This window comes from Simochromis diagramma, unplaced genomic scaffold (assembly GCF_900408965.1).
Source record: "Simochromis diagramma unplaced genomic scaffold, fSimDia1.1 OVJJ01000410.1, whole genome shotgun sequence".
Taxonomy (NCBI): Eukaryota; Metazoa; Chordata; class Actinopteri; order Cichliformes; family Cichlidae; genus Simochromis; species Simochromis diagramma.
The window spans coordinates 250,317-265,146 of NW_024387237.1; the positions used below are offsets into that span (position 1 = coordinate 250,317).

The 14,830-nt window shown below is 39.3% G+C and overlaps 1 protein-coding gene and 1 long non-coding RNA gene across 2 annotated transcripts in view; both read left to right on the top strand.

Moving 5' to 3' along the window:
• Positions 1–14,830, top strand: part of LOC120746965 — a 253,809-nt gene that overhangs the window by 132,318 nt on the left and 106,661 nt on the right. The window lies entirely within an intron of this gene.
• Positions 2,663–7,203, top strand: LOC120746972. The gene is made up of 3 exons (XR_005698995.1): positions 2,663–5,347; positions 6,267–6,615; positions 6,744–7,203. It is a non-coding gene; the product is annotated as an uncharacterized LOC120746972 (long non-coding RNA).

The following is a 14,830-nucleotide window of genomic DNA, read 5'->3' on the forward strand; positions in this document are numbered from 1 at the left end:
ATACCAAGGTAAACAACTACAGTCATATTTCTCATCCTGTTTATCCACTTCATCCAAACTAGGTTAGACTACTACAACCTTCACTTTAACACATTTTAGTCTTTTTATCTTTCCAAAGCCAATGTGGCAACGTGCTACACAGAGGAAACAACTTAACACAGAGAAGGTTTTAATAAATAGAGTAACATGTGCACAGGTTTCTGTCCGGACAGCGAATGAAGAGGGGCTTTCACCCACAGTCGTGCTCGTGTGTCACTGGAAGATAATGACCTATGAACCTGTCGAATGCTGATCGTTTGACTAGTGGTCCGGATTAAGGTAAGAAAGCAACAGTGGATTCACCAGTGGAAAAGAAAAACCACAATAAAAATTTTAATTAAAAAAAAAAACAGAATGAAAAACACAGACGGTGGCAGCAGTGGGGAATTTTAATTTATTTTAACACTCAGTTTCACTTCAGCTCTTTGTGTGTTACTGCGCTCTCAGACTGTGGGCCTAATTGTGGTTCCACGACTATTTCAAAGTTTAGTGGGACAGTATCACCAAATGGTGATTCTGACTGTTGGAGTTTTCTCTGCATTATTGTAATGTCCTTACTTTACAATATGAAGCACTTGAGCCAAGTGTTCTGATTTGACACAATATAAATTAATCTGAATTGAGTGATGGCCCAAAGACTGCACAAGGAAGAATGACCCACAGTCACATGACACACTCCACCAACTACACATGCATCCCTGCAGGCAGCATCCTTCAGGTGGATTTCAAAGAAGTATAACGTCTAATTTATGGTCCACAAATGTGTAAAATAGTAAATAATCTGATTCTTGTAAAGTGTGTTTCTGCTTATGGGCTCAAAATGTGGTCATAAATATTTTGTACTTGTAAAAAAGATTTGTGTGTGTGTAAAAAAGATTTGTATGTGTAAAAAAGATTTGTGTGTGGACTTAGCCCAAAAAAACCCTCCAAGTTACAAGTATGAATTTTGACCCTATTTTTCTTCCTTTAAGGGTATTGGTCAATGTCATGTCAATCACAAATTAAACAATCCAATCAGAGAACAGATGGGTTTGGCTGTCGGAGGGGCGCTTTTTTGAACTGCAGGTCCTTGAAGGGTAATTTCTATATAAGCGCTGTTGAAAAGGCTGTGGAAGTCCCTGTATTAAACACGTAGACCTGTGATACAAAAATCACCAAACTCGGACGACCACAGACTGTTTTCCTTCATGGTGATGAAGGAAAACGCTGGGTTGGCATGTAAAAGGGCATTTATTCCCTTCAAAGACCTGCAGTTCAAAAAAAGCGCCCCTCTGACAGCCAAACCCATCTGTTCTCTGATTGGATTGTTACATTTGTGATTGACACGACATTCACCAATCAGAAGAAAGGAAGAAAAATAGGGTCAAAATTCGTAGTTGTAACTTGCAGGGTTTTTTTGGCTAAGTCCACACACAAATCTTTTTACGCACGCACAAATCTTTTTTACGCACGCACAAATTCTTTTTAAACATACAAATCCTGATTTACAAGTACAAAATATTTATGACCACATTTTGAGCCCATATCTGCTCTCCTGCAGCACTCAAAGCACTTCATGTAATATGCATCATTCACCCATTTATACAAGCAGTTTTGTCTATGCCTAAGTGCTTTCTGTCAAATATTCATAAATTCATACTCCAATGGATGCATCAGATTCAACTTGAGGTTAATATCATGACCAAAGATATTTGACATGCAGACTGGGGTTCAACCATCAATCTTCCAATCAGTAAGTGGCTGTTCCATTCGGACAGCAACTGAAGGGGTGCTATCATCCACTGCAGATATGCTCCCTTGCAGTCTTACAAAATGCTAACTGCACGTCATTGAAAGTAAATACTGTATACAAAGTTGTGCCACTCTGGCTCTTCACATGTTAGCACTTTTCTCTTCTCCAGGCCACAGGGTGGTTGTGCCACATATTGCTGTCACTGCCTACATTGACACTAAAAAAACTCTCCCGCCGCCGTCGTGTTACCTACGCTGAGCTGTAAATTCTCCTTAACGCCTCGATTGCTCTCATTATAGACTCCACCATGGACAGCTGAAAACTCTACAGCAGAGCAGTCCTCGAGATCTGTTAGAAGTTTGAAGTAGCTCCGCTTCAGTCACAGGATGTTCTTGTAATGACTGTATGAATGCCTGGAGATCCTATACAAACAGCAGAAACACTTCAGATTCCTCTGCTTTTTCAATTTTGTCCAGAGTACTTTCTGCCAGCCGAATCAAAGCACGTCGGGACTGTCCTTGAAAACCCACCCCTGCTGGTTCGCTGCACTTAAGATGCTGGCATACCTTGGTGAGTTCGGGTTTCCCAAGTGTCCACAAGGCTGTGCTGATCTCATCCTGTAGTTGTTCCATCTTTGGAAGATGTTAATTAAACACGTTCTAGATTTTTGTCCTGAGCAGGAAACATACTCTTGGCTGGTGGCTCACCAGATGATGTTACACACTGAAGGAAGACAAGGTTCATTCAGGTGCACATTGAGCTTTGTTGCTCTCAGCAGTTCTGTGTTACTGATGGTTTCCATCTGGCCTGCGTTACTTTTGCAGGGGATTATTTATAATCAGCCTTTAGAGAACAGAGTAAAAGACAGTAAACAATACACAACATGTACCAGCTGGTTTACCAAAACATTTCTGATAATTTTAACTTAAACCAGCAAATATTTTTCTCTGTTGTATTTTTGATGGTACAACACTTTGCAAAGTCTAATGTAGGATTCTAGGACACCCATGTTGCTAGGTTCATCCACAGATAAGCTGAAGTAACTCTCTTATTTGGACACATTAATGTTACATTAACAGGAATTACACTCAAAAAATATTACTTTACATAAGTGTTAACTTTACATAAACCTATGCAGTGCTCGTATACTGCTTTCACCTGAAACACAGCAAAACAGCAGTTCTTTGTTACTGATGGCTTCCATTACAATAACTGTCCTGTGTTACTTTCGTAAGGGATTACTTTGCCAGTCTCTCATTTTTCTGAGCCGCCACTGCCACCTACTGACCAAACTAAATATTACCCTAACACCACATCAGGTGCGAGCAAATGCGTTTTGCTCTGTGATACAAACTATTCACAGCAAAAGCAAGAAAAAAAAGTGTGTGTGTGTGTGTGTGGGGGGGGGGGGGGGGGTCACAAACACTGCGAGCTGAGAGTTGTTGACAGTTCAAACATTCAGGGTACCACACCTACAGGCAATTTCATTCTCTATTCCAGCATGTTATTGTTTTGTAGGAGAAAAACCCATGCAGGTACAAATATCAAAATATTCCCTGTCTGACCGGACTTTGTCCTGTTGTCTTATAGAACAGAAAACAAAAAGAAAAACAAACCTTCCTGTCACTCTTTGGCTAACAACAGAGCTCCAACATGTTCACACATGCTGTGTACAGGATCGGTCAGACTGATTTTGTTTGTGCTTTCAAGACTTTTTAACTCCTTCACCACCATTGAATTGAGGAAGCGAACAGTTTCCTCTTCATTAAGACTTCACAGAAAGTGGTGATGCATATTTGTAGAATTTAAATCGCTCCAAGAATTAGATAAACATTTTAAACATGGTAAAAAAAAAGTTTCATGTTTTTGTGTTAGGTAGTTTTAGTGTCAGCCCACTCAGTAAACACGCCACATCATCCCTGCTAACAACAACACCGCAGCATGTTACGCAGTATTTGACTCATTTGCTGCTGCGCTTGTCTCACAGATAGACCACATAAAAGCACTGTATGATGCACTGAAAGAGTACAGTTACTTCAGCTCTCGCTGATGTTATTGACTCAGAAATGTGCGACCCTAAAACATTAATACTCTTTCTTTCTCCTTCATTGGATTTATTCCACACAAAAACAGGTGAACCACAGAGCAGGCTCAAGTCATTCGGAAAGTCCCTTATTTTCACTTTTTGTTACAAAACATCAAAGTCCCCTCTGAGATCAGAATGTAGTAGCACTGATACTTGCCAAGTCTCTGAGCATTTCCTCTTTATTTATTTTTATCTTTCATCAGTTCTGCCTTCTAACCACAGCTCATGTAAGAGTTGTGTAAGTTGTCTGAGAGTCTGCTCTGAGTCTTCTGTGTTTGTATTATATGCTGACTGAAGTTTCTAAACAAAGATAGGTCGTGTTGTGTTGTAACTTGAGACAATATTGGATTAGATGTGATAAAGTATGGCATAAATGTAATATTTATTCTTTGACTTTAAGCCCAGAGTGAACACTGTAGGTGTTTAGGTTGTTTTGTTTATGTTTTGGATCAATTTATATCTGGCATGTGATTATGGAGTATGTTGTGTTTTCTAGTGTAGCTCTCCTGTTTGGTGGCTTTTGGGAGGCTGTAGAGCAGGTTGTTAACCAACTGGATCCGTGTTTGATCTCCAGCTCCTGCAGTTTGCATATTTAAGGAAGGTAAGATGGTGAACGCTGAGTTGCTTCTGATGCATCGATCTGACTTCGAGTCTGTGTGAATGTTAGAGAAAGTGCTTGTGTGATGGGGTGTAGTTCTCAGTTAGAGTAAAAAATGTGCAACATAATAAGCAGTTCATTTGACCATTTGACCATTCATTTGGGTGGTAGACGTTTGCTGTGTCTATAAACGTACCTATTCTGTCAAAAGCAGCACATAACTGAGGGATGATTAATGTGGTAACTAAAATAAAGTGTAAGTGTAAGAGCAGCTCTGATGTAATGCAAGTATTTCTCAGTAAGACAGTTCAGAGATATGAGAGGAGCTGAAGGAGAATCAGTATATGTATGTTTTCACCTTTAAACCTTGAAGCTGCAATCTGAAAGGAACTTCGCTTTAGTTCTATAAGAGGGAAATTAACAAAAGTCTTTCCTGTCTTTGCACAGTTTGACATATTTTCACTTCATGTTCTCGTTTATATGAAAACAACTGCCAGAGAAATGGGCGTGTTCTGGGTATTGTCTGCCCACTGACAGTTTAACGGCTGCTCCTGTTTGTTTTCCTCAGGCTTCATATGGAGCTCGAGGGTGAAGTTTTAGATGAAAAAAAAAAAACAGATAAGAGGGACTTTTTGTGATAATTCAGGCGCAGGAAAATCGAAAGCGTTTATTCAAGATGAGCGGCTGAAAGAGATACATGTTTCACACTCGCTTTGAATTTGAACTAACGCAGTCAAGTTTTAGACCCCGGTCCAGTTATCCACGGATAATATCAGCAGGCGGGATTTTAAACAAAGATCGTCGGACTACAGCGCGGACATGGCTGCAGGAACATGTGCGTGTCTTTGCTCGACTCTGCTGTTTGCTGTCGTCCTTGTGTCCGTGTGTGCAGGTGAGATTTAACTGTTGGAAACCAAACAGCGACCATAAGCAACATAAAGAAGAATAAAGAGTTTCAGAGTGGTTTGCATGTGTACAATATGGTATAATGCAATATCAGCACACATAATATAGTAGTAGTTCATTGTTACAGAATGTTTTTGTTTTAAAGTGAATATGTGGTTTAGTTGTTCATTAAATAAAGTTTGCCCTAAACCCCCCACCTCCCTCCCCCCCACTCATAACCGGGGAATGTTTTTGTGGAACCTGCAGGAAGTCAATTAAACATGTAAGCCCTAAACAATAAGAAGACAAAGGTCTGTGGAGTCTTTCCAAAATGATCTGGTGCTGATATTACAACGTCTCTGAGAAAACCATCAACTTCCATTTACCACGAGCTCCTTATTCAATCTAAACAGACTAGCTCTTATGTAGTACTTTTCTACCTGAGCAGTCAGATCACTTCATACATGTCTCAATCAGCAGTGCTTTATGTCATATTTATTCACACTCCTGCTCTACCTCCTGAGCCACAGCCACTCTAATCTACAACTGTCATCAGAGTTTTAGACAATTCAAGCAGCAGGACTTTGACGTTAAACTGAGGTCAAAGTGCCCACAGATGATTAGAATTCAAACATGCCCTCTGATGTCTTGGCAATCAAGAAAAAAAACACAGATGTACTTCATATCATTAAGAAAAAAATTAAGTCAAATGTCAAAGACAGTAAGCGGCATATCTGAAGTAAGTAATTCCTTTTGTGAGTCCACTGAGTGGTAGTGTCCACTAAATACTTCCCAAGTGTGCTGGTTTCTGAGGCTCCTCTTTTGACCCTCTTTTGATGTCCTCAACATCAATAAGAAAAAGCTTTTTTTTTGTAGTGTCTTTTCTGATCCTCACTCACTTTGCTCTGTGTTGTTTCCTCTTCCAGACCAGCAAATCTTTACAGTTTTGTCTGGACAGAACGTCATTCTACCATGTCAAGCTCTAAGAGATAAAGGTTCCCTCAGAGCTGTAGCTTGGACCAAACCTGACCTACAAAATAAAAATGTGTATCTGTATCGAGATGGGCGATTTGATCCCGCAGATCAGAATCCATCTTTTAAGAACCGGGTGGATCTGCAGGACAGACAGATGAAGGATGGAGACGTGTCTTTGATTCTGAAGGATGTGATGATTAATGATGCTGGAAAATATGAATGTAGTGTTACCCCAGAAAAAAGACCTCAGCCCTTCCACCACGACCATAACTGTTGACCTGAGAGTTATTAATTCTAAAGGTGAGTTATGAGAATTCAGTGTGTCAGTGATCAAAGTTGAATCTGCTTCCTGGTTGTTGGATTCTTTTTAGCTCTTCACTCATCACCTACCTGACAGCTGACACCTCACACCTGTTTCTCACCTGCAGGTTGGGCAGTCCTACCAGTAGGACGAGGTGTAAGTGGTTCTTTTGGACTGGCCGTTGGTCTGTATCTTCCTGTTGTGCTTCTTGTTGTTGCTTTTGTTTTTTAGCTACAGAAAATTTAAAGAAAACAGTCAGTGTTCAAACCAACCTCATTTTTTTTGTTAATGAAAACAAGAAAACAAAAATGATCTGAGGTCAGACGAGCGTTAAAGATGGGGAACATTCAGCTGCAGATTTCAAACATCTAAAATTTAAACGTATTTCACATTTCTCTCAAACATCTTTGTAATATCTGATTGCAGCTTTATGACCTACAGTTTGAGTCCATCTTCAGTATTTTAATATGGTTTTCTCAAACCAAGTGAAACTTTATTATATTACTGTATGTTCTGCTGTATCAGAATTAGTGATTTTGCTGTAGTAGAGTTTACATTATTTGTAAAATATTATATGTGAAAAAAAACATATATATGTTATATATATATATATATATATATATATATATATATATATATATATATATATATATATTAGGGGTGCAACGGTACTCGTATCGATATTGAACCGTTCGATACAGTGCTTTCGGTTCGGTACGCATATATATCGAACAGTACAAAATTTTTAATTTATTTTATCAACTTTCCTTCTGACGATACTGTCTGTGTTGAGCGCTCAGTGGATCTGCGCTCGACAGTGCAGCCTAGGCGGAGTAGTCGAACGCAGATTCACTGAGTGCAGGGCAAGCTAGCAGACAGAAGTTAAGCTTTCCTTGCAACATGACAAATTGAACCTCCCCCACCCTCATTCAGATCTGGCGTTTGGAACTATTTTGGTTTTCATGTGACGTATGACCCTGAAGGTAAGCGCGTCATGGACAAAAGTAAAACAGTATGTCAGATGTGCCACGCAATGCTCAATTACATTGGTGGGAACTAGTTCGTTAGCGCAGTTAGCTTGTTAACGTGTTGACACCATCCAGCCCCACGCATGGGGCGATCCGCGGTAACTCATTAACGGAGATTTGCCACGTTATGGCGTTAATGTCATTTTAACGAGATTAACGCTGACAGCACTAGTGGGGACACAACGAATATGACTGCACATTTACGCCGACATCATCCTAGTGCAAAGACAAGTGGAAGCAGACAAAAACAACAAGCATGCATGCTACAAACTTTACCCGAGTCATTTAGACAGCCGTTAGCACATGATTCTCCTTATGGGGACCTGATATGTTTAATATGCTGCTGAGAGTATAGCCCAGAAGAAGCGTATAGTATAGCTTTTATTTTGGAAAGAGAAATTTCTCTGTAATAAACTCTCTTTTCCAAAGATGAGTGATTTTTCGGTCAGATTCATTTTTTTTATTACTTTGTTGTTTCAGCAACATTAAATTTAAAAACTGTACTTCTGAGTTAAAATATATATTTATAATTTTAATAAATGACAAATTAAAAAGGCATGAACATTCTTTTTGTATCAAAAAAAGTACCGAACAGAACCGAACCGTGAATTTTGTGTATCGTTGCACCTTTAATATATATACACACGAGTGTTTATACAACACAACATGTGACAGTAAGAGTTTGGAAAAATGAAAAATCACTGTGGATTAAAGAAGGAGATATTATGACAGCCACAGGACTGCTGACCTTGCTTTCCTCGTCGGTTTTGTCTTTTCATCTGTAAAATGTGGGTAAAGTTGCATGTTTGGGAACACCTCATTGGTTTTGATGGGATTGTTGGTTTAGTCAGTTCCCTCCTCACACCAATGACTTAGGCTGTGTGAATATGTAAAAAATGTTATCTGTCTGGACAATAATGTTCAGCTGGATGGTCTAGAGGGACTGTTGTCTGTTTTTGTTGAAAACTTGTACTGTCCATGTTCCTGATTTGTAACTGGTTTTGAATATGGCTTCTGAATCCGTCCACTTCTTACAGACTGCTGAACACTTTGTTTTTGTGGTAGTTTAGGAACACTGATTGGAATCACAGATCACTTTTAGTCCAGATGATTTGGTTGATTTTGGTTTCACTTTATATTAAATAATCCCTAATCTGCATTACGGTTGTTGTTCTGTTTTGTTTTTGTTTCATGTTTTTACATTTTATATACTTTTGGGTCAAGTAGTAGGCATACACTGATTGTCGGTGTAGAATATTAAATCATGCTGCGTGTTATAGGGAAGTAATTTGGTATTTTGCCTTTTTTGGTGTTGGGTAAAATCAGCAATCTTTTTGTTTGTGTGTTTGTTTGTTTGCTTTGTTTTTATTTTGATTACCTGATTGGTCTTTGCTTTGGTTGTTGTTGTTGGGTAGATTTGGGAGGGGGTGGGGGGCAAATTGTTGCAGGAGTTGTACTCATAGGCACTTTAGTTCAGGCACATAAGCCTGTATCCCACTAGTACCAACTCGACTAGACATAACTCGTCTGTGCTTGGTTTTGGCCATTTACAGCTACAACTGAGTACCCATCAAATAACACAACAACATAATTTCTCTTAAACCAAGTCGAGCCGAGTTGACTAGCTAACAGTGGAAACTAGGCGTTAGGCACTTCGCTTGGTTTCCATCAATTTCAGATCCTACGACCTGAATATTTTAATTATTGAATAATTCTGTTATTTAATTCTGTTATTTCTGAACTCAGAGCAGAACTCAAATATGAGACTCATGTGGAGAATTGAGAAATGCAAAGACAAAGTTACAGCAGGCACTTTGTCCCTTGGAGCTCTGTAGCTGCTGACAGAGCTCCTCTTAAACTAGCTGGGACCAACAACACATGGTGGGTTTCACTCTGAGTTCTTTTATATTTGGTGTAGAAATTCAGACTCATTCCTGGTGTCTGTTACACTGAACCAAGGAGTGAAGGTGTTGGATTTGGTGGCCTCAAGATCAAATAACTGATGTTTTGATGGGACTTCATTGAGCTATAACCTCCAACATTCAGTGATGGAGTGGTTTGACCAAATTCCTTTTTGAGTGAGTGAAATGCTAAGTTAATCATAGCTTGCTTGGTTATCAAGCTGCAATCATACCCTGTGTAGGTGCAATTGTGATTTCTTAGTTTGTGCATCCACAATTCTCATTGCTACTCTTCTCGTATGTAAAGAGAGTAAAAACATTTCCACCAGAGACACCAGTCAGGCTTATATTGTAGCTCCTGCAGCCTCTGTGGTCCACAGACATTTTTAGCCTCTGAGATGACACGTAACAGAAACAGAAGCACAAGATACCTGCTTATGGTTAGCCATCTAAAAAGTATGATATAAAGTTTGATATACTCTATATTCAGTTCTAGTTCATTTGTCTTTTTGTAGCAGCAAATCACATAAAGAGTCATTTCAAAAGTCAAATGATAATTCAAAGAGTCATGTTAGCTCAGCAGGATGTGGTTGTGAAACACGAGTGCCATGTAGTGTCTCATTTCACATGTCTCTGTTAGTTCCTCTTTCCAAGTTTTTTTTAACTAGTTGCAAAAAATCCCCCTTCTTAAAAAAGGGGGAATAACAGCTAAGTGACAGCTATTAAACTGGGACTATTTTTTAACTTTAGAAAACATAATTAATCCACCGTCAGCCACTCAACCTAAAATATTTGCTTGACAGATGTTTTTCACTAATATATATATACATATACTGTTTTCTGTTTTTTACATCATATTTTCTTTTGGTTTAATAAATGTTGAATGTCTACATTTCCAACGAAGAATGAAAATGTTGTCTTGACAACCTGAAACTGTTTTGGGGTCTTGATTTGTGTCACATGGATGTTCTATATCTCAGTCTAACAGTTATATGTTGTTCATTGTGTTGCTCATATATTGTGTGTTTTTACATTCTTGTGCTTGAGAGACACCATTGACTGGAAACAAATTCCTCATATGTGTTTTCACATATTACTTGGCCAATAAATGTGATTCTGATTCTGATATGGTTTTCTCACACCAAGTTAAACTGTATTACACATGCATATTACTGTATTTCTGCTGTATTTGATTCTGTAATTTTGCTGTAGTCGAGTTCATCTTCTTTGTAAAATATTATTTATATTTCTGTCATGCAGTTGTGGTATGTATGGTGGTATTGATTTCATACTAAAAAATACTAGCTACCAGGTACCACCACCTGATGGAAAACCCTGAAAACCGGGTTGAACCAACCTGTGTAGGTACTAGATCCTCCAGTAAAGACTGGACAATGTAATGAAAGAGTCACTATACTGCAAAGCTAATGATGTAGAGCAAGATATTAAAAAGTCTCCAACCTCCTCGTTCTAATGTTAGGAAACAATATACTTCGTACTAGGAAGCTCAGACAAACTATCCAGCAAGACGTTTTGTGAAATTTTTGAGATTTTGCCAAACGATTTGTAGATAAATCCCTGGTTATGACAGAAAGGTTCAGAATTCATAATATGAATTTGTCAAAGAAAGGGAAGGAAATGAAGTTTATAAAGTCCTATCACCAAATGGAAGTGAAAGAGTAAAAAGTTCCCAACTATCCACACACATAATGGATTGTACCAATGCAATCATCTTGTGTTTGGCCTTGCCTGGGCACCAGCCAAGAGTTTTTTTTCTTTGTCTTCTCTCATATCTCTCTTCCCTTCAGTTTTTCTTTCCCTCCCTTTCTTTCTCTCTCCCTTTCCTATCCCCTAGTCATGTCTGTCCCACCTGAAATAACTTAAATGGACCAATACAGCAACGCTGTGATGATCCACTTGGTAAAGTGAATCTGTTTGGCATGTTTCTTTGCCTTCAGACAATTATTCTGATGGCTAAAGACCCAAACGGGACAGCCAATAAATAAATAAATGGAACGCCATAACCAAGTGCTTGGCATAGTGTACAGGAACATCTGTCCCAGTGATAATCGGAGCACTAGGTTCAGTTCAGTGACTCCCAAGCTAGGCGAGTGGCTCCAGCATCCCCAGGAACAACATTGGAGATCTCTGTCAAGAAGAGCGCAGTCCTGGGAACAGCTAAAATACTGCGCAGGACCTTCAAGCTCCCAGGACCCAAGCTTGAAGGATTGACCGTCCGCAGGGGCGAGTGGGGAATTTTATTTCATTTATACATATATAATATGCATCATTTACCCATTTATACAAACACTTTTTCTACGATTAAGTGCTTTCTGTCTAATATTCACAAACATTCATACTCCAATGGATGCATCAGAGAGCAACTTGGGGTTAATATCCTACCCAAAGGTTATTTAGGATGTAGACTGGGGTTGAACCACCAACTTCTAATCAGTAAGTGACCTGCACTACCTCTTGAGCTACAGCCACCCAAAGTATGAATCTGCGCCCTTGTTTCAATTTGGACAGTACCCAAAGACGGAGGTGTTATCTCCCACTGCAGACATGCTCGCTCACAGTCCCTACAAAATGCTAACTGCACATCTTTGGAAGTAAATGCTGTACATGTCTGAGGGATGCTGGAATGGAGGAAAGCATCACTATATATGTCCACTGCTGCAACTCTCTGTGTTTGGTGTGACAGTGGGTGCAGTGTGCTTTTTGCATTGTTTTCAAAACTCCGGTTCTTTGTATGTTACCATTTTGCTAAAGATAGCTTGAGTTGTTTAAAGACAGGCTGATTTTAAGATAATTTGTAGGGAAGCTGGTGGTGCTGAAGCACTGCTTGGTGGATAATGCAGGGCATATTCGAGCACCAAACCAAATAATATCTATTCATCTATATTGATGTTTGTCTGGCATTTTCCAGCCATCCTAGGGTGAGAGATGCACCCTGGACAGCTTACTAGACTACCTCAGAGCTCAGACAGACACAGACCTACAGCTAATTAAGAATCATTATTTAGTCCTGTTTTTGTTTTGTACTCCTGTTTCCTGTTGATTTGTAGAATAGGAAAAAAGAAAAGAACAAAAGAAAAGAAACGATAAATTTCATGTCACTCTTTGACAACAGCAGAACTCCCAACATGTGTCTGGGCCTGCTAAACTGCAACAGAAACAAAGGGCCAAGCCTGATTTAGTTTGTGCTGTTTTATCTCAATTACCACCATCAGATTTAGGAAGACAAGAGGTTCATTTTTATGAAGACTGTACAAAAATTGGGGGGAAAGATTTGTATAGGATTTAAATTCTCCAAATGTGATAAAAGAAAGTTTCACGTTAGGTAGTTTTAGTGTCAGTCCACTCAGCACTCACATCATCACTGGTAACAAACAACACCACATCCACGTGCATGTTAGGAGGGCAATGTTTGCCTCATTACCTCTTGCTGTTTCACAGACCACATGAAAGAACTATATGATGTACTGAAAGAGTACAGTTACTTGGTAGTGAAGTGCAGCTCTTACTGATGCCGTTGATTCAAAAATGTGCAACCCTAAAACTTTAACACGCCTTCATTTGATTCATCCATTTTTTTCCACACAAAAACAGGTGAACTCCACAGAATGGACATGGCTGCTATGTGGAGTGACTCACTCTCAAATCATCTGGAAAGTCCCTTGTTTTCACTTTTCTTTATAAACAGTTAATCTTCCCTCTAAGATCAGCTTGTAGTAGTAGCACTGATCCTTGGTAAGTCTTTCAGCATTTCCTCTTTTCTTTTAATCAGTTCCGCCTTCTAACCAGTTCATGTAATACAGAGTTGTGTAAATTGTCTGATAGTCTGCTCTAAGTATTGTGTGTATCTGTCACAGTGGAAACTCTTTTATATTGGTTTTATTCTGATTTTTTGTGTTTATTTATAAGTGTAGTTTTATTTGCATGATTTTATTCTGTTTGTGTAGCATGCTTATAGTGTGTTATTTTACATTGTTTTGATCCACTGTGGGTTAGCTGGGCATGGGACGAATTAGCTGATAGGGATCACCTGCTGAGGAATGGTGTGTCCAGAGGTGGCCTATCAGCTGTCTAAAGACCTATTAAAAGGAAGTGTTGTGGAAAATTTATCAGTAACCTGCAAAACATGATTTGAAGTGGGTTTAACATCCTAAACGTTTAAAAAAAAACCAAAAAAAAAAAACTTAACGAACTGTAAAATTAAAAAAAAGGGAATATATTTTCTAATTTAGACGCATGTCCACGCAATGTGGAGAGAGCATCCCAGTGAAACACCAGGACCATCTCTGAATTGTGGCCGCTGCCTTACATCTTATATACAGAGACACAGACAAAGAACATTCCTCAAACTCACATGTTGGCCCCTCTCACTGGGGGGCTATACCTCCTCCCTCACAGAGAGAATTATGACCTTGTTTTCTGCTTGGCCGTCACCTAAAGATTTACATCCTTGATAAGGGGAAGGAGTCCCACTATTTGTTTAACATCTCCCATTACAATGGCCTCACTGTGTTAACTTTCCACATGTATGCAAACTAGTGACAGGAGTGCTCTTACTATAGTAAAGAGACAAAGTGATATTACTATAACTAATGTGATATAATTAAATATGTGATTAACACATGAGAAAAGAAATCTGCCACCACATAAGCTAGCTGAGCATCGGAGGAGTAGAGGCCCCAGATATGAGGAGGAATACATGGAGGCCAGGTGGAAAAAGAGGGACCTGCTGCCTGATCATGGGGGTGCGTTGCTTTATCTGGAGACCGACCGCTGAGCTAGACGTGGCGATCCCGACAGCAAGAACGGCGACAGTAGGAGACAATGCGTGTGATTAGCAGCAGGCAAAGGTATACCTCTACCTGCATTTGTAAGAAGTGTCTCCACTGTTGTTGACCCGGTGCAGCCATGTTGGGAGAGGGTCGCCATGGCTATAGGCTGGCGAAGACTCCGCTCTGGAGAAGGAATTTCTGCCCTGCTTGTGCACCCATTACGAACACTCATCCGGGGTAGTGGGACAATTACATCAGGGGATTTTAGTGCATATAGAAAGTTGTGTTTTTACTAGTTTTAGAACTGGGTTTGTTTATTCTGGGGAGATTTTAGTATATTTTATATATTGATAACATTTTATTGTGTGCGTTTTTAAGAGTTTTTGTTTTGTTTTTGCAATCCCTGCCTGGGAATAAACTGTTTCTAATCAGACCTGCATCATCATTGTACACTATTGTGTTAGGTGTGATAAAGTATGACATAAATCTAATATT